A 22,083-nucleotide genomic window follows, 5' to 3' on the forward strand; every position below is an offset into this window, starting at 1 on the left:
AGAGGGAGAAAATAACACGGCCAAGGGCTGTTATGAGAGAAGAGGAAATCACTGTCAGGGGAGAAACAGGTGCCACCAGGGACGCCTCGGGGGCCGAAGGGGAAGAGAACCTTTCCCCAGCTTCAGCGGCGTTCTTTGGTCCCTCGATCGCTTCGCACTCCTGCAAAGCTGTTCCTTCTGCCTTGAATATTCCTCCGACCCCGTCCTTCTTACCTAAGTTAATGTTTGTTTGCTGCAGGCCTAGGACCCCTCTGCAGCGGGTCCCCTCAGGGAAACAAGCTCTAGGGAACCTCTTCTCAGCTCTTTGTCGACACCTCCTGGCGCCACTCTGGAATAGCTTGCTGACTTGTTTATTGTTTTCTTAGAGTCACAAGAGTCCAAAACCACAACGAGGCAGGATATTATTCATCCCCAACTCTATCCCAGTGTGAGAAACCGTGGGGCCTATTGGCTTGCTATTTGTTTTTCTTGGGGAATTTCGAGGAACTTGGTGAGCATAATTTGAAAACAAATTAAAATATGCTTTGAAACATGTTTCCCTAGGGATCTGTCTAGAAGCTGAAAATCATGTCTTTTTCTAGTTTAGTATCTATAAACACACTTGCAGGGCCTGCTGGCATCCATTCAGCCTTCTTATACCAAAGGGCTCTTAATTTAGAAAGATAACCCCTCCAGCCAGTCCATATGACTTGGAGAAACTGATCCTATGCTGCAAAGGAATTGAGATGTGACATGGGCTTGTGAAATTCAACTTCTAATTGCTTAACACGATTGGTTCAGAGATGAGCGCATGACTGAGCTGACCCAATGAGTGTATCCTCACTTGGAACTTTGACTAGGAATTGCTAGACTGGGTAGCCATGAAGCTAGAGCCTGGTCACTACGATGCCACCAGGAAGTGGAAGGTGGCCAGAAGTAAAAGCCAGTATCTTCAAGATCAACGCCGTGACTATGCTGGCCCCGACCCAGAACTTTTTCTGGACTTTTCCTGTTACACAGGCCAATACAGTGTCTTTGTGGGAGCTGGCCTGAAGGAGCCCCTGAAACTGAGCAGAGCTAACTGACACACAAAGCAGAACATGAGGCTTTTCCTTCGTGGTCTGATTGCGTCCAAACCGAACATGTCAGTCACTGCAGCCCTCCTGGCACAGCCAGGACGCTGTGAGTGTGTGCATTATTGTGAAGAGCGCCATGTCATAAAGGGTTGGAGTCCTAAAATGCAAAAACCCCACAGTTATCTGCTCATGCCTTGCTGCCTACTTCTCCCTTTCCACCCCAGCTCCCCTCACTGCATTTCAGCCCCGGTGTGTGTCGTCTCTAGACAGGAAGCCATGATCCACTGCCAGCCTCTATGAAGTTTCCGTGTCTCCTAAGGTGAGGAAAGAGCCGGGGACGTACACTTTCTGTCTCCGTTTACAAAGCTGGCTATAGCCAGGAGGGTTGCAAGCAGTGACGCAGGTGCTTCTGCCGGAACTTGGGCCTATCAGCCTCTGCAACCAGGAAAATGAAGCAAGCACAATGCCTTATTTGCGTGATGTTTTATTTATAGTCTCTGGTGTTTTTTCATGGACATCCCTCCCTCCAGATGAAGATGACCCTTTCACCTCGTTGATGAGGAAATGACGACTTATGTGTGCTAAATGGCTTGCTCGAGGTCGCAGAAGCATAATCCGCGTGAAAGCCAGGCTAGAATTAAAAACCAAGTCAGTAAGAGCAGATACCCAGCTCTCTTGGAGTCTAGATTTGGCTCCTCATCTTCCTGCCACAAGGGGGCGCATCACCGCTGATTCAATGTGCTAGGACGTCATCTAATCTTTTACTGTGTCACTTTCCAGAATCCTTTCCTTCAACAGCAATGTGAACAAAATAAAACAGCCTCCTGTGGCAGTAAACAGTATATTAAAGCATGAATATATAATTGAGCACACATAGTTGCTCAATAATGGTTCGTTTTTACACCCTTTATACTAAACCACAATAGGGTTGGCCAAGTTCTATTTTGATGTAACTAATTCCCAGACAGTCTGTGCACACATTGTTCATGCCCTTTTGTAGGACTTTCTCCCTTTTACTGGCAGGCGAGGTGCTACCTTTTCTTCCAGACCTTACTTAAATAGTCCCCCATCCGTGACTATTTAACTCAGGCAGTACCGTTCTCCCACCGAGTTCTCTAAGCAAAGACTCCTAGAGCTGACCTAAGAGCTGCCATCTTACATTGTAATCCATCAGATCTTATACCTATACAGAACCACCCACCCAGACTGTGGTGCAAGTTCCCAAGGAAGCAGAAGAAATGTCCTCCTCCCCTAGCCTCCCCATGGCACAGAGGATTGAACCTAGGGCATCATGCATGCCAGGCAAATGCCACAAAGCTACATCCCCAGCCTTCCCCTTCATGTTGCCAAGATTAACCTTGAATTTGCTATCCTCCTGCCTCAGCTTCCCAAGGAACTAGAATTACAAGTCTGTGCCACCATATCTATACAGAGAATGTTCTTCATAAAAGTGTCCCCAATAGCTATAAGTGTCCCATCTAAGTGTCCCACAGGGTCTGGACCTAGTAGCAGCTCAGAAAAGGCCAGGTAACTAACTAGGCTGGATGAAGAAAGACGTTGGGGGTCAGTTTAACATTTCACCTCTAAAAATATCTCTCTCTTTCCTCTCTTCCTCTCTCTCCTTCTCCCTCTCTCCCTCCCTCCCCCTTCCTCCCCCTTTCTCTCTGTCTCTCCCTCTCCCTCTCCCTTCTCTCTGATTCATTTGTTTATTTTATGTGTATGGATTTTTGCATGTATGTCTGCACCACAGGCATGCCTGCTGCCCGCAGAGGTCAGAAGAGGGCATGGGATCACCTAGAACTGGAGCAACAGAGGGTTGTCAGCTGCCATGTGAGTGCTGGACGTTGAACCCAGGTTCTCTGGCAAAGCAGTCAGTGCTCTTAACAACTAAGGCATCTCTGAAAATCGGAGCAGGTTTAATGTAGCAGTCATCTTTGCATGGCTGCCCCTTTGCCCCTTTACAGTGAACTGCACTGTCAGCAGTAGCACTCAGCTAGAATAATTCAGTCCCCGAACTGAACACCAAGGAAGCAGATGCTATGGTGAAGATGCTGGGGTGTTCAGTGCCAGCTGCTCCAGTGGCTGCCCTTCCCCCTGCCCTGGATACATCTGTGCAGAAATTCCTATGTCTCAGCTCCTGACCAGCGAGAAGAAAATAAATCATGTGGGGGACACTAAAGAAGATGGGGCCCCAGGGCATTGCTTTCTTACAGCCCAGATCAGCAGCCACCAAAGCCCACCGCTTCTCAGCTGTGGATGAATAAATCATATGCGGACCATTGATGGCGCCATCGTGGAGGTGACATCCTCCTGCTGTGACCACCTGAGTGAGTAACTTGCTCCTTCATGTATAAAGGAGCCACAAAGACACACATCTTGTTTTTAAAGAAAGACAAGGAAATCAATAGCTACATAAACCTCTGCCCAGGCCCTGTGGATCTGCCAGCTCCCAGCCACTGGCTGTGGAACAGACCCGAGTCAAGGCTACACATGGCCAAGCTGCTGATTGTGCGGTCAGAGGGACAACACACAATGAGTAGCTTTTCACCCCATAATCACTTAAAATGCACATTGTAGGAACCCATGTCAATGACACAGAGAACTTTGCTAACTTAATGTGAAGCTCAAAGAACTAGAGTCTTTGGGACTGCAGAGATGGCCTGGTGGTTAATTGCAGAGGACCTGAGTGTGATTCCCAGCACCACATGGGAGCCCAAAGCCATCTGTAACTCTAGTTTCAAGGGTAAAACACCCTCTTCTGGCCTCAGTGGACACCAGAGATACACATAGTTCACAGACTACATGCAAGCTAAACATCCATACACACAAGATAAAAATAACTAAATATCAAAAGTTGTCTAAAAAAATAAAGAACTAGAACCCAGAACACTGATGATACGGGTAGCAAAGAAATGAAGCCCCATGTTTGTAACTTAGAGCCCTTGGGCCACCTCCCCCACTTCCCTTCTCTCTTCCATCCTTCTCCTAGTGTGGTGGGCCTTCTTAATTCTTAGATGCATTTCACAGATGTGATGACTGATCTTCACTGTCAACTTTACTGGATTTAGAGTTACCTAGGAGAACAGAAAGCAAACAAGCAAAAAACTCCTACCCCATTTAGAATGTTCAGTGTGCTTGCTAAGAATGCCATTCAGAGCAGGGCAGTGGTGGCACACGCCTTTAATATCAGCACTTGGAAGGCAGAGGTAGGTGGATCTCTATGAGTTTGAGGTCAGCCTGGGTCTACAAGAGCTAGTTCCAGGACAGGCTCCATAAGCTACAGTGAAACCCTGTCTTAGAAAGAAAGAAAAAGAAAGAAAGGAAGGAAGGAAGGAAGAAGGAAAGAAAGAAAGAAAGAAAGAAAGAAAGAAAGAAAGAAAGAAAGAAAGAAAGAAGGAAGGAAGGAAGGAAGGAAGGAAGGAAGGAAGGAAGGAAGGAAAGGAAGGAAGGAAGGAAGGAAGGAAGGAAGGAAGGAAGAAAGAAAGAAAGAAAGAAAGAAAGAAAGAAAGAAAGAAAAAACAAAAGCCATTCAGTGGCTAGGGTCTATGGCCCTAGGTGGCTTCAAGATGGGAGAGCTCACTGGAAAACGCAGGCAAGATTTGAGGGTTGGGACTTCCAACTGCACCCTGTAGCCTTCTGGGAAAAGAGAGGAACTTGAGGCTGAGCTGATCACCAGGAGCTAAGGACAGAATCGACTATGCTCCACAATAAAGCATCTACAGAAATCCAAAAGGCTTGGACTACCAGGGAAAGGTGGATCTGGGGCAGCTTCTAAGCATGGTATGTCCGAAAGAGGGTGTGGGAGCGGCTGATTTCTGTGTGTATTCCTTCCAAGTCTGTGATTTCAGACCCTGAACTACCAGCCGCGTATGTGAAGACCCCCGGTACAGAGTGGCTGCAGACTTACTCTGAGTCACACACCTGGCAATGAATGGAGCCAGGGCTAATGTGTGCATTACAGACAACACATCCTCAGGAGCCTTGCTGAAGGTCCCGCAGAATGGTTAGTATTAACTGCGCCAGGCCAAACCCTGGTTGGACAGCTTCTGGGCACCTTCAGGCAACCCGCTGTTCTTGTGTGGATCTATGGCCTTTGATCTAGTTGGCTTGGGTTCAGATGTCTCCACAGTGGAGGGGTGATTTCATGTGTGCTGTGGACTCCACCTCATTTGTCCAGCTCCTGAGCTTTGCCCTCCGGGGCAGTGTCCCACCAGGACCCAGGCAGCAGACAAAGCTAAGTACTCCTGGTAAATGATGTTTTTCCATACTCAGATCTGAGTGTGAACACAGCACAGAAATCTACGTAGCTGAATTCTGCATGTACAGGCATGTGTTACAAGATGTGACCAGTGCATACATGGTTCACTGCATAGGAGTCCTGAAGAGTAAGGACACTTCTTTGGCACATCCCAATAATTTCTCCATGCTGAGGAGGAGCCAAGTAGAGGGAAGGCCACAAGGAAGGCCACCAACTAGAAGTTAATGAGTAAGCCGGAGCGGGAGGGTGCCCAGAGAAACCCACAGCACTTTTTCCCCAGCCCTCCTGTGGGACTCGGTGGACAATGACCCTTGACTGGCCACTCTAATCTATGCCACCTTTCACCTACCTAGTGCTAGGGCATGGAGAGACTCAGGCCCCAAGGCACAGAGGTAACTAACTCCCCATCTCTTAAAGAAACATAGGCAAAACTTCATTCCCATTCTAACCTGGGAATCTCTGACTGTTCTTCCCAAGAGTGGTGTCAGTAAATGCCAGGATTTGTATGTGAGTGAGTGACGTGGAGGGAAGGGATCCCTCAAAGTGGAAGCATATGCCTGAGATTGGCATTTTGCTCCCACAAGGGAGTCTCCAAGGTAGAGCAGATAAAGTAACACGACTGGGCAGAGAGAGTTGGTACACCAGCACATCTGGGGACACTGGCTGAGTCCAAGGTCAGTCCTCACTGTGTGTCCCCCCCACTTATGTTCCATATCTCCCAACAAGGCATTCTACCCCTTCCTCCCCAACCTCTGGTTACACACATTTTTAAGCTCAGAGGAGTTAAAATGCTGATCTAATGAACATCCTTAGGTCCTCTGTCTAATTTAGCAATTGCTAATGTGTTTGCTGTTTTTGAAGACTCTTCTAAGCTTTTATGAATAGTCTTCTCCTGACCCTTCTGCCTGAAAGAGACCTACCAACATCCAGTTTCACATGCCACCCTCACAACTTTCCAGATCAAAACACACATGCCAGGAGCTCACTGTGAAGCCCAATCTACCTGTGAACTCATAATTCTCCTGCCTCAGCCACGTTCTGTCACGATGGGCATGCAGCCACCATGCCTGGCTCCTATAAATGGAATAATGTGTTTTCTTTATTTGGGTCAACATATTCAATAATTAACATTAAAAATGAAGCTTATATCTTTCCCCCAAATTATAAAAATGAGTCTGATCTCTCAGTTATATATTTTTCCTAAACAATATTCAAATAAACTTTTTGCTTACTGAAACAGAAAGGGTTGGTCAACAACCCAAACAAAACCACCTCATTTATCTCATTTATCGCTGGAGTGGGCACTGGCCACAGGCATGGTGTTTATACAGCACACTGCCACACCCCCTGAACTCCCCCACAAACCTCTCCACATTCGGTCCCTCAGAGCCTTCCATGGCGATGAATCACCCTCATCTTGAGGCCTTCCTATGCTTAAAACAACACACTTGACCACAATGTGGTTTCTGTGTCAAGCCGCTTGGCTGGCCTTCAGGTCTACGTCCCCACATAAGTCTTGGCATCTCCAGGTCTCTCGGCTTGACAGACATCTCTCTGTAGCTCATGCTCACCATGAGACCAGGATCTCAACCAGGTGTCCTATCCCACAGAGCAACTCCAGTTCCTATCTCCAGCCTCTCTCTGCTCCTCATCCTGCTTTGTGCCTCAGGCCAAGCAAGGAGTGTGCTTATTTGCTTGTTTGATTGTTTTTGAGGCAAAGTCTCAGTACACAGTCCCGCTGGCCAGAAAAGCAATATGTAGACAAGGCTAGCTTAACTCTGTGTCTACCTCCTGAGTGCCTGGATCAAAGACCAATGCCTAGCCTATGTCTTCCTAATTGCCTATCCTATTGATAGGAGTTGAACACATGGCAGGGCCCCTGTAGACAGAATGAATAAATCTCCTCTGTCTGCCCCACCCTGGTTTCTCTCCTATGCCAAAGGAGCCAGGATTCTAGTTAGCTGAGATTCCCTGGCTTCCTGGCTCAAATACTTTTTTAAGAAAAAGAAAATCCGATTTCATTTTATCAGCTGCCATTCTTGAATATGCACATCTAACATTCTATGCACACACCACAAGATTTTTTTTATCAACAGAGTTCCCATTTTTACTGTGCATACTCATAAACAGAATTCATTATAAAAAAAAACAGAATTTACAACCTGCAATGTAATCTAGTTCACTACCAATACTATAAACATTTTCTTCTTTTTACAACAGTTAATACAGTTGTATAGCGTAGAGGAAACCAACAATTTTGTAGACGAGATTCATTTAGCTTTTTGGAGGTTTTTGTGACCTAGTCTTGCCGTTTAACATTTGCTGACGTGGTACTCAGTATAAAACCCAGGTTGGCATGAACTCTTGGTTAGTCTTGCCACAACCACCAGAGTGCTGCAATTCCAGTGCACCACTGTGCTTGGCTGATTGATTTATGAGCTTTTTAACTTGCCTATTGGCACTCACATAAGCATTAGTCAAGCAACCCATCCTATCTCTCCCAATCTGTCTCTCAGATGCTCCCTCTTCTGTGCCGTCCCTCTGCACAGACCCCAGTTGCCTCTCCTCTCTACCAGGACTACACAGACCCCAGTTGCCTCTCCTCTCTACCAATCTCCCTGTACGATGCTTTCTTTGCTTTCTTTCCTGAAACAGAGTTTCTCTGTGTAACTCTGGCTATCCTAGAACTCCCTAGGTAGACCATGCTGGCCTTGAACATATAGAAATCCACGCGGATTTAGGTTGCGGAGTTCTGCTCTCTCAAGGTTATTGTCAACAGGTGTGGCTAATATCCAGACCTTGTATTTCAAGAATAGAGAAGTAGATGTGTTTCTTCCTCAAACAAAAGTCCATAGATCCAACTAAGTTCCAGTTCCCTTAAGGAGATAACTTTGGATTCCACCAATGGAGTGGTTTGTCTACAGAGTGTTTTGAGGTGGGGTGTGAGCGTGACTTGTTTTGTTCTAACAACAGAATGTTTAACATGGGTTTAGCCCATGACCTTCAACTGGCCTGTTCATTTCCTTGTATCATGTTAATGCAGTTTGGGGGTATTTTAAGCAATTAAACGCAGGCTAATTCCAGTTCTCACTGGAGCTCCCTCCTGTATGTTTCTCCATTTTATTATTTTCATTCGCGTCTTCATATTCTTTACTAAAATCCCCATGCCTCTACCCTGGCAAGAGATATTTTTGTTGAGGCTGTGTCCTACACCTATACTTGTTTTCTAGAAAAAGATAAATGCCAACTAGCATAAAAGTGGTCAGCACAGGTGGTGCCAGTCCTCAGTCCTGAACTGTAAGATCCGGGTCCATCACATGACCACCACTGCCAGGTAGCTAGGCTCTATACAGGGAACGCTTCTCAGGTAGCCTGGTGCCACAGGAAGAGACCTACAGTGCTCTTTGCACACTTTATATCCACAGTTGTGTCCATAAAAGGAAGACAGACAGGCACAGAAGGATCCCAGGATGCAGGTCCCTCCTGGTTCTAAATGCTGTCATCTCCAACAGCTAGGTCTCCCAGCGATGGAATAGCCAGCAAACAGTGGCCCATCCCTAAGATCTCAGCATTCAGGAGGAAAAGGAGAAGTCGGAGGAAGGATCCAGAGTAAGAGGTCAGCCTGAGATACATGAAGAGACCCTGTCTCAAAACACTGAAGGCTTAGGATATAGACCAATGGCAAATTACACTGCAGTATTTAATATTAGTTAATGATGGTTAAACATACAATATACATCCTTACAAAGAAAGTCAAAATGCAACTTAAAACAAATGTCTTACTAATTTTTAAAAAGTTTATGTCGAGTGCCATTTGTACAACCCAGTTCTTTTAAGCCATTTTTACTTTGTGCGTACTTGAAAAAGTCACACACAAAAAAATAAAATCAATGAGGTTTTCTTAGAAGTAGAATAGGACATTCTCCATACAGGAGAAGCAATATCAAATATCCATTTGTTGTTGCTGGTGGTGGTTTTAAGTCCACACATAGAAACATTTAGTTCAAGTCACAGAATTTTTCTCAATAGACAACTCAATGCAGTGTAATTAGCTGCTTTAACTTTAAAAGACGTTATTCTGAAAGACCCCCGGTGTGGGTAGACTCTCACTCAAGTCTCGGGATAACACGACCTCCCCCCAGTAACTCACGAGGGACCGTCCTTGCTGCAATCACACAAGGTTTAATGACAGGCCAGGAACCAGTGCACTGGGGCCGAAACTCATAACCCACTCAGGGGAGGAGTTCGACCCCGAGTAACTGGGAGAAGGGTTTTTTAAGGAAAGAAACCACAGCCCTGTAATCCGAAGGGGGTAGGGAGGGCGTCATAGAAAATTCCAAAAATACCAGTGATGATCACAAGGGGGGCAACTCTCTGTTTCTCAAGATTATTCTCAAGATTACAATCTAACTTTATCTTCAGCTAATTCCTGAAACAGAGTCACGGAACCAGCTAACCCTAGATTTCTAATTCTTCTCTCCCTGCTTAGATTTTTGGCTCTGTTTTTTTCCTGCTAGGGGGAGGGGTCCGGATTTATCCAGGTCTTTCAATTCTTTCCAGGTATAACTTCTAATGCATTTGAGCAGAGAAAAGAAGTCTTAAGAACAAGAACATGATCTAAAAGCGAAAAGCAGAACAGAGAGAATGTTAATATTGTCAGGTAGCATCAATCAGCAGGTGCCGGCTCAGTTCAGTCAGGTCCCCACCAAGCAAGGCTGGTGTGCTGATTTGGGTCCCGGTAACTCATGGGACAATGTGGGAAACCTGGAGGGGCAGAGCCCAGTAGGACTATGAGCTTGGTGACAGATTTGATTTGACGCTGGACAAACACTTCTGGCTCTGTCAGGCTCTGAAGAGGTGCAAGATAAAATCTAAAGGCTGTAGACCAACAGTGGAGCCAGGGAAAAGCAGGCTCTGGAGTCCTTTTCCCAGCCTCTCACCTACTGCCCGAGTCACTACTGCCTCATCTTTGGCTAATTATGTGTTCCCTCAGAGTCTTTAGGTCCCCCTTGATAAAATGGGAGTGATAATATTTCCTAGAATTGGGAGGATTAAACAGCTCTGAAAATGCACTAGCCCCTAGGAACTGTACAGTTTCGAAAGGTCGATATTACGGTGTGCATAGCCCACGTTATAACATGGAAAGGCTCAGAACAGCTCCTCCCTGCTAGCGTTCCATCAGTATCAGCTCTCAGTGTTTCGTACAGACAGGACAATTCTAGCCAACCAGCAGCTTCAATGCCACTGCAATCTCACAGCTCTGAGGTGAATTTACCTGTGACTGTCCCTTCTTAAGGCACATGTCAACGTGACCTCTAACAACCAACAACCAGAAGGCTGATAGGAGATCAGTGAACGCTTCCCCCTCGAAGGCCTCCAACGTCAACATCTACTTTGGTGTCCTTGTTCCACTGAATTAGAGGAGGGGAAGGGGCTTTGTCATTTGTTCAAGGTCGTCTCTCAAGACTCTCCTCCCCCTAGCACATTCCTTATCTTCACAGAGGGCTTTTCTTAAAGGCCCTGGCACCAACGAACTGGCCATCTTCATTCCTGCAAGGATTTCTCAATCCATTATGTAAGTGTTTCATCTTGAATCATCATCATTGAATTATGGATCATCATCAACCTCCTTCCCAGGCTCACGTGGGAGGCCTGGCTGCCAGATGATGGGCTCTTGGGAAGTGATTGGACCTTAAGTTCTTTGGTCTATCTGAGTAGATTTAACAATCTGGTGAATCAAAATCAGAGTAGACAATGGAGGGGTGCAAAGAGTGTCAGTGAGGACGAACCCTTGAAGGATCTGTCTCTCCATAGGCCCGTCCTTGAGTCTCACTGTCTCTGCTCCACTGGGTCCTTTCTGTTACAACAGACTGAAACCTCTGAACCGTGACCCAAAACAAATGATTCCTCCCTAAAGTTGCTGGGGTCAAATGCTCTGTCATAGTGATAAAAGTCTGACCAATAGAAAACAGCAGCAAATGTAGGTGAAGAGTATCTATTGAGGCCAATAGAAAAGGAGAGTGGTGGGGGAGGGGAGGTGTTGACTCAATACAGACACATTGTTATATTCAGAGTGCCTTCAGGTAGCTCTCCTTGAAAAAGTCCAGGTCCTGATGACCAAGCAGAACTCTCTCTCCCTTAGGTTTGCTTTCTCAGGAAGGAAGGGGACGCATGAGAGTCAGGAACCTTGCTTCTGATGCCTCTGAATGCATTTTTGCTTAATTAGAATCTTAGTTTTCATTTCTAGAATCGTTTGTTAAATATTTGTGTTATAACAACCGGAATTTTCACAATCACTAGAAGAAATTAAAAGGCAAACAGGCCAGTCCCTCAGGGATTACCAGTACTGCTGGGTTTGGGGGCAATAGAAGCACAAGAATATTGCCAGTTCCGTGTGTGAAGAACATGGCAGACTGAGGTGGGACTGTCCCAGAGAGTGAGAAGGGGGCAGAGAAATGTTGGCTGTCTCTGAGTGCCAGATTGGCAGGGTGAGTTGTTAGTCAGGTAATTTTTGCTCCCCCTGTCCCCATTCTTGGAGTTGAGCTGATTTCTTAGAGATTTAGTCTTTACTTTTGATTATTTAAAACTACAAAAGCAAATTAAAACATTAATAAAGCCAAACAAAGGCTAGAGAAAGGAAAATATTTCAAATACAAAGTATCTTCTGATAGAAAGAAACTTGAGACCGGGTGGTGGTGGCGCATGTCTTTAATCCCAGCACTCAGGAGAGAGAGGCAGGTGGATCTCTGTGAGTTTGAGGCCAACCTGGTCTACAAGAGCTAGTTCCAGGAAAAGTTCCAAAGCTACAGAGAAACCCTGTCTTAAAAAACCTAAAAAAATAAAATAAAATAAAATAAAAAAGAAACTTGAACATTTTTCAAAATTAAGATACAAGTGTCAGCCAGGCAGTGGTGGTGCATGCCTTTAATCCCAGCACTCCAGAGACAGAAGCAGGCAGGTCTCTGTGAGTTTGAGGCCAGCCTGGCCGCCTGGCCTACAAGGACAGGCTCCAAAGCTACAGAGAAACCCTGTCTTGAAGAACAAAACAAGCAAACAAAAAAGATATAAATGTGAAAGATTTGGGTATTGGTTATTTTAGAACCTTGACCGTGGTAGCCAGGGCTTTCTAGAGGAACAGAGACAACAGAATTGGTGTTACTTGGGTAATGACCTCGGCATTAAGTCCCTCTATCTGGTAAGCAATCCCACTAGCCCATCAACTATTTTTTTTAATAATTCCAGCAAATTCACATCTCTGACATTGAAGGGGCCTCTGTCAGCCCAGATAGGTTTTACCCAGGGAATTTGGTACTGAATGATCTACAGTCACCAAAGGCGACACTTAGGAGGTGCCTCTCAAATTCTTATCTTGTGCCGATGAGTAAAGATGCAGAGAAAGGGGGAGTGAGCAGAGCAACATCACACCCCTGAGAAAGTGGGTGAAATTCCCAAGAATGAGGGGGTCCTAATCAGGGAAAAAACACAGAGCTGCTCATCTGAGCTATTTAGAGGCTTGTGGTAGAAACTAAACAAAACTGAGGCAATTTCTACTGAAATTGCTTGAGGGGAGCACACTGGCCTACCTGACGAGAAGACTACACACTGCTCTCACACTGTTCACCCCGTTAGGGAGGTGGTCACCACACATTACAGCAGCCTCTGTCCACCTCTGCCTTGTTCTCTTGACTTGACCCGGCTCACTTGCGGACCTCTGACCTTGCCAGCTTTGTTAATTTCCAGCCTTGCTGGAGTAGCCGGTCTCGTTGGATAACATCTTGCCGATGGTTAATACACACTGCTCTCTTTGTTCTAGGGCTCTAGAACCAGCTTATAGTTGTACCTCCAGCCCTTTGCCCCTACTGCCTACAGAAAACTAACTCCCCACTCACCAACATGGCTCCTAACAATGTCTCAAATTAGAGAAATGGCAGGTGAAAGACATCGGTCCACAGAAAGTGAGAGGCTCGCTATGCAAATGTTAGGGCAAATTATAAGACAACTCTGCTTAATTTGTGATGGATTTGTGCAAGTTTTCAAAGACCCACACTGTTGGCAGAGGCTGCTCATTCGTTTCCTGGCTGCCCAGATCTAAAATAACCACACAGAAACTGTATTATTACAACACTGCTTTGCCTATTAGCTCATGTGTCTTATTGGCTAGCTCTCATATCTTAAATTAACCCATTTCTGTTAATCTGTGCATTGCTACATGGTTGCTGCCTACCGGTAAGGTTTCATCCGATGTCCAGCATCTGCCTTCTGTCTCCTGCAGTGACTAAATGGCTTTTTCCTGACTCTACCTACCCTCTCTCTATATCTATCTGCTTGGAATTTCTGTCTCGCCCTATTCTGCACTGCAATAGGCCCAAAGCCGCTTCTTTATTAACCAATGGTATTCACAACATACAGAAGGGAATCCCACATCACTACACTTAGGGCTGAAAAGTAAAAACATTCCACCTAATTCAGTGTGTCTCAAGGATTGTGTTATGTGGACAAAATATCAGAAAAAAAAGTCTCTTGTTTCAACAACAAAAATTTCAAAGCTGCAGCGCAGATAGAGTCTATCATTTAAAAAAAAAAACTAGTTACAATAGTGTTAGTGTATTTAATGGCAAAAAAATCAAAACAAGTTAGTGATGGTGAATTTACTAAACAATATGTGGAAAGCATAACCAAAGCAATAGGCCCTGGAAAAGAAAGCTGTTTATTGGTTGGTTTTTCTTTTTGTTGTTTTGGTTTTGGTTTTATTTTTTTTTGTTTGTTTGTTTGTTTTGAGACAGGGATTCTCTGTGCAGCCCTAGCTGTCCTGAAACTAGCTCTGTAGACCAGACTGGCCTTGAACTCATGGAAGTCCCCCTGCCTCTGCCTCCTGAGTGCTGGGATTAAAGGCAAGTGCCATCACTGTCCGGCAGGAAGCTATTTCTAAAAGTCAGTTTGTTTCTCTGGATGATAACCAGGCAAAGAAAGGAAACTGGAATAGTTTTGCGATAGAACAACTAATTTTAAAATGTGTGTTGTTGGGCTGGAGAGATGGCTCAGAGGTTAAGAGCACTTGCTTCACTTCCAAAGGTCCTGAGTTCAATTCCCAGCAACCACATGGTGGCTCACAACCATCTGTAATGAAATATGTTGCCCTCTTCTGGCCTGCAGGGATATATGCAGAGAGATCACTGTATACTTAATAAATAAATAAATCTTTAAAAAAAAATGTGTGTTGTTACAGATGTGGTGCTACAGATGTGGATGGCTCAACTCGCTTCTAATAAGAGGCATTGATGGTGAATAACATGGTCGAATAAATGGCTTCTTTTTTATTGATTTTTATGGAGCTCTACATTTTTCTCTGCTCCCCTCCCTGCCTCTCCCCTCCCCCTTTCAGCCCTCCCCCAGGGTCCCCATGCTCCCAATTTACTAGAAGATCTTGTCTTTTTCTACTTTCTACTTCCCATGTAGATTAGATCTATGTAAGTCTCTCTTAGTGTCCTCATTGTTGTCTAAGTTCTCTGTGATTGTGGTTTGTAGGCTGGTTTTCTTTGCTTTATGTTTAAAAACCACCTATGAGTGAGTGCATGTGATAACTGTCTTCCTGGGTCTGGGTTACCTCACTCAAAATGCATTGCATTGAATCTGTATAAATGACTTCTTTAGTGTCATGAAGAAGCACTAGAACAAGAGATTCATATGAAGTAGTAAAAATTATGTTAAAGTAATTTTATTTGTCCATTGCTAACATCTCTGACATAGTTACTGATAATACCTGACAAGAGCCGATAAAAGACCTTTAAAAAAAAATAGATGGTACAATTGCTGCCCCAGACTCACATTTAATGAGGTTTCATTGCATAGTGCACCAAGACAACACATTCACAGAAGCATTAAACATTGTGGATAATGTTGTGCAAACTATTATCAAGTGTGTGAGTTCCATTAGAACCAAGGGATGAAGAATGCCTGGAATGTGTTCATGCTGACGAGCTGGAAAGATGATCCAGCAGTTAAGAGCACTAACAGCTCTTCCAAGGGCCCAGGTTTGTATTCCCAACACCAACATGGTGACTCTCAACCATCTGTGCCTCCAGTTCCAAGTCCTTTTCTGGCCTTTATGAGTACCAGGCAAGCACTTGGTGCACAGACATAAATGCAGGTAAAAACATCGGTATAGTTAAAATAAAAATAAGTAAGTCATTTTTTCAGTATTTATGTTGACTATGGCAGCATCATTTCCTTTGAAGCTGATGCATTTAAAACACACCGAAAACGCCATCAAAATTGAAGCCTGGAAGTGGCCAGGCCTTTCCTGTTTCTTTCATGCCACGTATTCCTTATCTGCTCAGTGGGTGTCATGGCTCAGCAGAGGATTAGGACCTAAAGTCTAGAAAACCCAGGAATAATGAGCATAGTGGAAACATGGCTTAGAGAGCTGTCTTGGGTCAGAGATGTGAGTGTGGTTGGATCTATGGAGAGACGCTGTACTTGGAGTGTGGTTGGATCCGTGAAGAGGCGCTGTACCTGAGTGTGGTTGGATCCGTGGAGAGGCGCTGTACCTGAGTGTGGTTGGATCCGTGGAGAGGCGCTGTACCTGAGTGTGGTTGGATCCGTGGAGAGGCGCTGTACCTGAGTGTGGTTGGATCCGTGGAGAGGCGCTGTACCTGAGTGTGGTTGGATCTGTGGAGAGGCGCTGTACCTGAGTGTGGTTGGATCCGTGGAGAGGCGCTGTACCTGAGTGAGTATGGTTGGATCTGTGCAAGCCAAGCCCTCTCACTTCATAGGTCCTCCCATGCTCATACTGACCCACATTCGGTGGCTAGGAGCCACAGCTTCAAGCCTGGAGACAGGCCCAACTTACTGCTGGCTGTCCACATGCGGACGATTTTAGACCTTCCCCCTTCTGGAACTTTCCTCTGTGGCCTCCTTCTTCGGTGTTTGGTGCTCCGGCACAAGCCGGGTAAAGAGAATAAGAAAATGTATGCCTTCTGATAACCTTTCTCCCTCTAGAATCAGAAGTCCGGGCAATACCTTCTTGACAGCTTTTCTTTCCGGTGGGTGGAGGTGGGATTTACAAAGGTCTGACTTGATTTTCAGGATTTCCAGGAAATCTGCGGCCACTCAGGCCCAACCCAACTCGTACGTTCTGCTTCTGCCTCGTATTCACTTCCTGGATTCTCCAGGCCTCCAAGCCTTCATAGCGCACACCCTTGGTTGCTCAGCGGCTCTCTCTGTAGCCCATACGCACGTGAGGATTAAGAAGACCTTGTACACGGCTCAAGCTGATGGTCAGGAAGAAATGCCAGATGCTCCAAAAGGCCAGGCCAGCAAGCAGCAAGGCAATAGGCGGTCTCCTACTTGGGCTGGGGTGTCGTCTAAGACATTTTACATTACTCGACAGACAGGGCTGCAATTGCTCGAGGCTTCACGGAGACCACGGCAGCAAGGTCAACTCACAAGGCACCTGATGAGTTAGGAAACCAGGGCAGAAATTTAAGTTTCTGAGGTGCATACAAGGTCTCCGGACAGACTGGCCCAACAGGGAGTTCCTGGTTGGCCTATCCCTCAGACAGGCCACGATGATGCAGAAGCCAGCGTTTAAGGCTTAGACTATCACGAACTTCTGAGGGCTCTGTAAAGAAGAGTCCAAAGGCTGGATGAAACCCACATCTGTAATCCCAGCACTCAGATGCCAGAAGCAGGGGGAGTATGAGCTCAAGGGCAGCCTGGGCTACAGAGCCCCTGAATTCCATGCTAAGATATTTAGACCTGATCTTGTGTAAATGCTAGAAGCCTTTTTTCTTTCTTTCCTCCTTTCATTTCTTTTAAACCAAAGCACACCATTTGCAAATGTGTGAGCAGAAGCAAAGATAACAGTGAGAAGTCTCCCTCTCATCCTTGACTCTTAGTTACTTTTGTAGGAAGCAGTCATTGGCATGTTATCTTATCTACTTAACCACTTATCCGTATATATGTATTGTACAGTACATATAACTGTATGTTGTATTTTAATTGTTTGTTAAATTTAGAGGGTTTTTTTGCTTTTGTTATTATTGTGGGCTTGGTTTTTTTTTTTTTGAAACAAGATCTTGCTACATAGTCAAGACTAGTCTGCAAGTTAGTAACCAGGCTGGTCTCGAACCTCCCTATCTCTGCCTCCTGAGAGCTGGGATTACAGATGTGTACAATATATGGTTGGCTACTATTACTTAGAAAGAATCTTAGAATTCCACTGTAAGGAGACACCACAAGTTATTTAACAATTACTCTGGCAATGAACACCGGGTTGTGCTGAGCCCTTTGCACTGTAAGCAGCACAACATGACTGTTCTTGGGTGTGGATCTTCATACTTGTGGGTGGAAATCTCTACACATTAAATATGTCGCAGCAGATTTGCCAAGCCAAAAGCTTGGTGTGCTTTTATTTTTAAGAGATATTTTAGAAGCCAGGCAGTGGTGGCGCACGCCTTTAATCCCAGCGGGGTGGGGTGGGCATCGTTGTGGCCTCTTCCTTCTACCCTCTGACCCTTTCTAGTACAGCTGTGCATTCTGGGTAGGCATACTTTGTTAAAGGTCTTAGACAATGGAGGGGATAAACGGAGAGCAGCGGCAACAGCTACGTGGGCCCTTCTAAAACTAAGATCTATGAGCTAACACCGGTGCTCCAGAGCTACCTGATGCACGCAAGACGAGCACCAGGGTGAACCGAAGAACCAGCTAAGAGGGAAAGCCGTGCTTTGTTCTGGATATCAATACTGATTCAGTTGGGTAACAGCCCAGATACCAAGCATAGAAACTCAGCTTCTGAAAACATGGGAAAACCCAAGGGAGTATGTTGATGGATAAATTTGTAGAAATTATGTTGGAGAAAAGGGAGACTCAAAATCACAAGAGGGAGTCTTAGCGATGAAGAACTGAGCAAATAGACTAGAAAAGTACACAATAAAAAATGAGTACATGTATGTGTATATGCTAAGGGCAGTGTTATTCTCTGAGGATGCTGGGAAGCAAGGCTGCATTCAGTTATACAGTAATTTGATGCAGTGGATGAAGTAGTCACTTTCTCCTCCTCCTCTTCCTCCCTCCACACTTCCTAACAGCAGCCTCCTTAAACAGCCGAGAGACACATGGTTGTTTATAAGTTTACCTTGTAACTGTTTTTCTCTTCCATGTCTGTTTTTGCTCAGTTCACTGCTATTCTCCTGTGGTTTCACACAGTGCCCAGTGCAGTAGGTACTCCATAACCCTTGTGAATGAATGAATGAATGAATGAATGAGCGTATCAGTGTCTGTCCTCCTGATATGCTGTAGGCTGCATTGAGTGGTTGTAAAGGTAACACAACTCTGCAGAAACATAGCCTTGAATCTGGAGCAGGTCTAGAATTGAAGGATTATGGTCCTTTGGGGAAGACACCCTCAGGATATGGGACCATGTCACCCTCTGGGGTTAAACCTACTAAAAGCAGATCAGTAATAGAAGAAGAGAACCCTAAAACACTATACTACCCTCTTGAGAACTAAAACAAAAAGAAAGGCAGTATTTTAAGATTTCATTTAGAACAAACATGGCTGGCCATGCAGGTTCCACTTGAGAGACTCTGGGGGTGGAAGGAGGGGGAGGGGCTACCTCTATAGTGAACAGGTATACATTACTTGCCTGCTCCTTTACTCACCAAGCAATACAATGACCGCACACACAACATTTGCATTGTATTAAGTATTACAAGTAATTCAGATGTGTGGAGGGTAGGGTTTTTCTGGTTTGTTTGTTTTTGCATACCATGCCATATTATCTAAGGGACTTTAACATCCACCAGTTTTGATATCCATGTAGGGCTGGGGTCAGTGGTTCTGAAATCAGTTCATTGTGGGTATCATAAGGTAGATAGAAAACGATTGCAGAGAGTGTTTTTGATAAGTTGGGCAAATAGGGAATTAAGATATGGGAAAGAAGACAGTTTTCTTTCCTGTTGTCACCAAACACATAACAAGAAGGAGCTTAAGGGAGATATATTCTGTGTGAGGAGACACAGCCACAAAGGTGGGGAAGATGAAGCAGGAGAAATGTGGGACTTGGCCACACTGTGTCCTCCGGAGCAGAGGGAGATGAACACTGGAGCTCCATTTGCCTGCACTCTTTCATTTAGCCCAGAATTCTCAGGGATGGCACTGCTCACACTCAAGGTGGATCTTTCCACCTCAGCCCAGTTCTGAGACTTTCCTGCAGATCTGCCCAAGGTTTGTCTCCCAGGTGAGCCTGGATTAGTCAGTTTGAGAATAGTGGCCAATATAGGCAAATAAATCGTTGTGATCAAGGCCCAAGTTGCTACGCTGGTAATGATTTTACAGATATGTGTTATAAGTAGACAAATAAATAAACGGAATAGATGGTTTATGCATAGACACAGAACAAAAGAGGGTCAGGTAGTCAGATACACACAAAAACATGGGAATGTGTCATAAGAAGGCATTATGATATTTATATTTTTTGTTTGTTTTGTTTGTTTTTCGAGACAGGGTTTCTCTGTGTAGTGTTGGAGCCTGTCCTGGAACTCACTCTGTAGACCAGGCTGGGCTCCATTATTTTTATTTTTTATTAAGCTTTTAATCCCAGCACTCAGGAGGCAGAGGCAGGAAGATCACTGTGAGTTCTGAGGCCAGCCTGGTCTACAAGAGCTAGTTCCAGGACAGGTAGGGCTATTACACAGGGAAAGATTGTCTCGAAAAACCAAAAAAAAAAAAAAAAAAAAGAAAAAGGAAGGAAGAAAGAAAGAAAGAAAAAAAGAAGAAGACATTATGATTCATTTACTCATGAAAGCCTACATGTCATTGCCATGCGCCATCTACTCCACTCTACTGGGAATGAGCTTGGCCTTGGTGACTGCCTCAAGGGGCAGTCACTTAGTTTTCTTTAGTTACCCTCGCCACTTTGCTCCCAGACTTCAATCTTTTGTGTCACCTTTGACTCACCATAGGCCTATTCAGAAAGCCATCTTCTCCGCCAGGCCTGGTGGAAAGTCTGCTGTGGTGATGTTTTATTTGTGCTTTAACAAATAAAGTTTGCCTGAAGATTGGAGTGCTGCGCTAGCCATACTAGTTAGCCATAGAGGCCAGGCAGTGGTGGTACACACCTTTAATCCCAGCACCTGGAAATTAGGGGCAAAGGGATCTCTGTGAGTTCAAGGCTACCCTAGGCTGCACAAGGTTGAATCTGTCTAAAAGAGAGACAGAACCAAGGGGTGGGGGCTCACACCTTTAAGCCCAGAATTTGGGAGGTGGAGAAGGGAAGTGGTATGACTGGACAGAGAGACGAATATAAGGCGGGAGGAGACAGGAGTTCAGGATTCGGTCTGAGGTTTCATAGAGACAGGATCACCGATTTGGTCTGATGGTTTCGTAGAGTTAAAACTAGTAGCTGGCTGCTCTGCTTCTCTGATCTTTCAGCTTTCATCCCCTAATATCTGATCTGGGTTTTTATTATTAAGACCAATTAGAATTTGTGCTCAGCCTGCTGTCCCAGAACTTAGGGAAGATGATGCAGGAGGCTTGCCTAGGCTACAAGGAATCTCGTATTTTCACCTGCCATTGGAGCCTATACAATGCAATTATGAGTTAAATTCTGGAATCCAAATACAGGTTTTGACATTCAGATTGGGTTATGCTGCAAGTAAAAACTTACACACTGCTTTGAGAGAAGATTTTTTTTTTAAACTTTCTTTATCTCCTTCTCTTTCCTTTAACAGCTCACAAAAACTCTAGTAGACTTTGTGGAAGATGGGCTTACCTGCTGTGGCACTAGGCTACATTTACCAGCTACATAAGGGTGGAATGTGGCCCTTAAGGGCATGGTGGGAAAAGACTGTTTTAGGTAAGAAAGGGTGTTGTTCACTCTGTGATTAAGATTCGGGGCAGGGGCGCAGTTTTCTGGTTACATGCAAAACCTGAGTCATGAACACACTGAGACAAATACTGACATGCTGCAACCCACTGAGACCCTGATGTCATACTACTGTGAGATTTAGTCACAAAGACTCTCATGAGCCAGAAAGAGGTGAGGGATGAAGGCAGAAAAAGCCCAGATTGCAAGTCATGCACCCTGGCAAGTTGCTGCATCCTTGGCGTTGACCAAGGTGTCTGTAACTAATCTACAAGCCACGGGGCAGAGTCCTATTTGCTTCTTTGTTGCTGTAATAAAAGGTTGACCAGAAACCATTTTGAGGAGACAGGGTTTATTTGGCCTGGAGGTTGAGGTGGTAGTTGAGGGAAGCCAAAGCAGAAGTGCAAGGCACAAAGCTGGAGGCAGGAACTAAGGCAGAGGTCATAGAGGAACACTGCTTACTGACTTGTTTTTCCTGGCTTGCCCAGCTACCTTGTTTGTATCAGGCCTGCCCACCAAGGGATGTCACCACCTACAGTGTGCTGGTCCCTCCTATACCAATTAGCGAGGGAGAAAATGCCCCCAAAGACATGATTCAAGGCCAATCTAATAGAGACAATTCCTCAGCCGAGTTTCTCTCTTCTCAAGCATGTCACGTTGACAATCAAGGCTATTTCTCACAGTCAGTGTGTGCAGTCAAATTTTAGGGTTGCTCAAAATTTTGCTTTCCATTAATGATTAAGAGAAAAGCGAAATGCCAGAGATACATGGTGGTTGTATTTGCACTTGTTCGTCAATAACCCTAGGAATCGCAGAATAGTTCCTGAGCCTGAAACTCGCCCCACGGCTATTCATTCACCTTGTGGCGGCTATAGACAGGTTTGTGAATTTAATTCATATTAACA

Source organism: Myodes glareolus, chromosome 22, assembly GCF_982192425.1.
Source record: "Myodes glareolus chromosome 22, mMyoGla1.1, whole genome shotgun sequence".
Lineage (NCBI taxonomy): Eukaryota > Metazoa > Chordata > Mammalia > Rodentia > Cricetidae > Myodes > Myodes glareolus.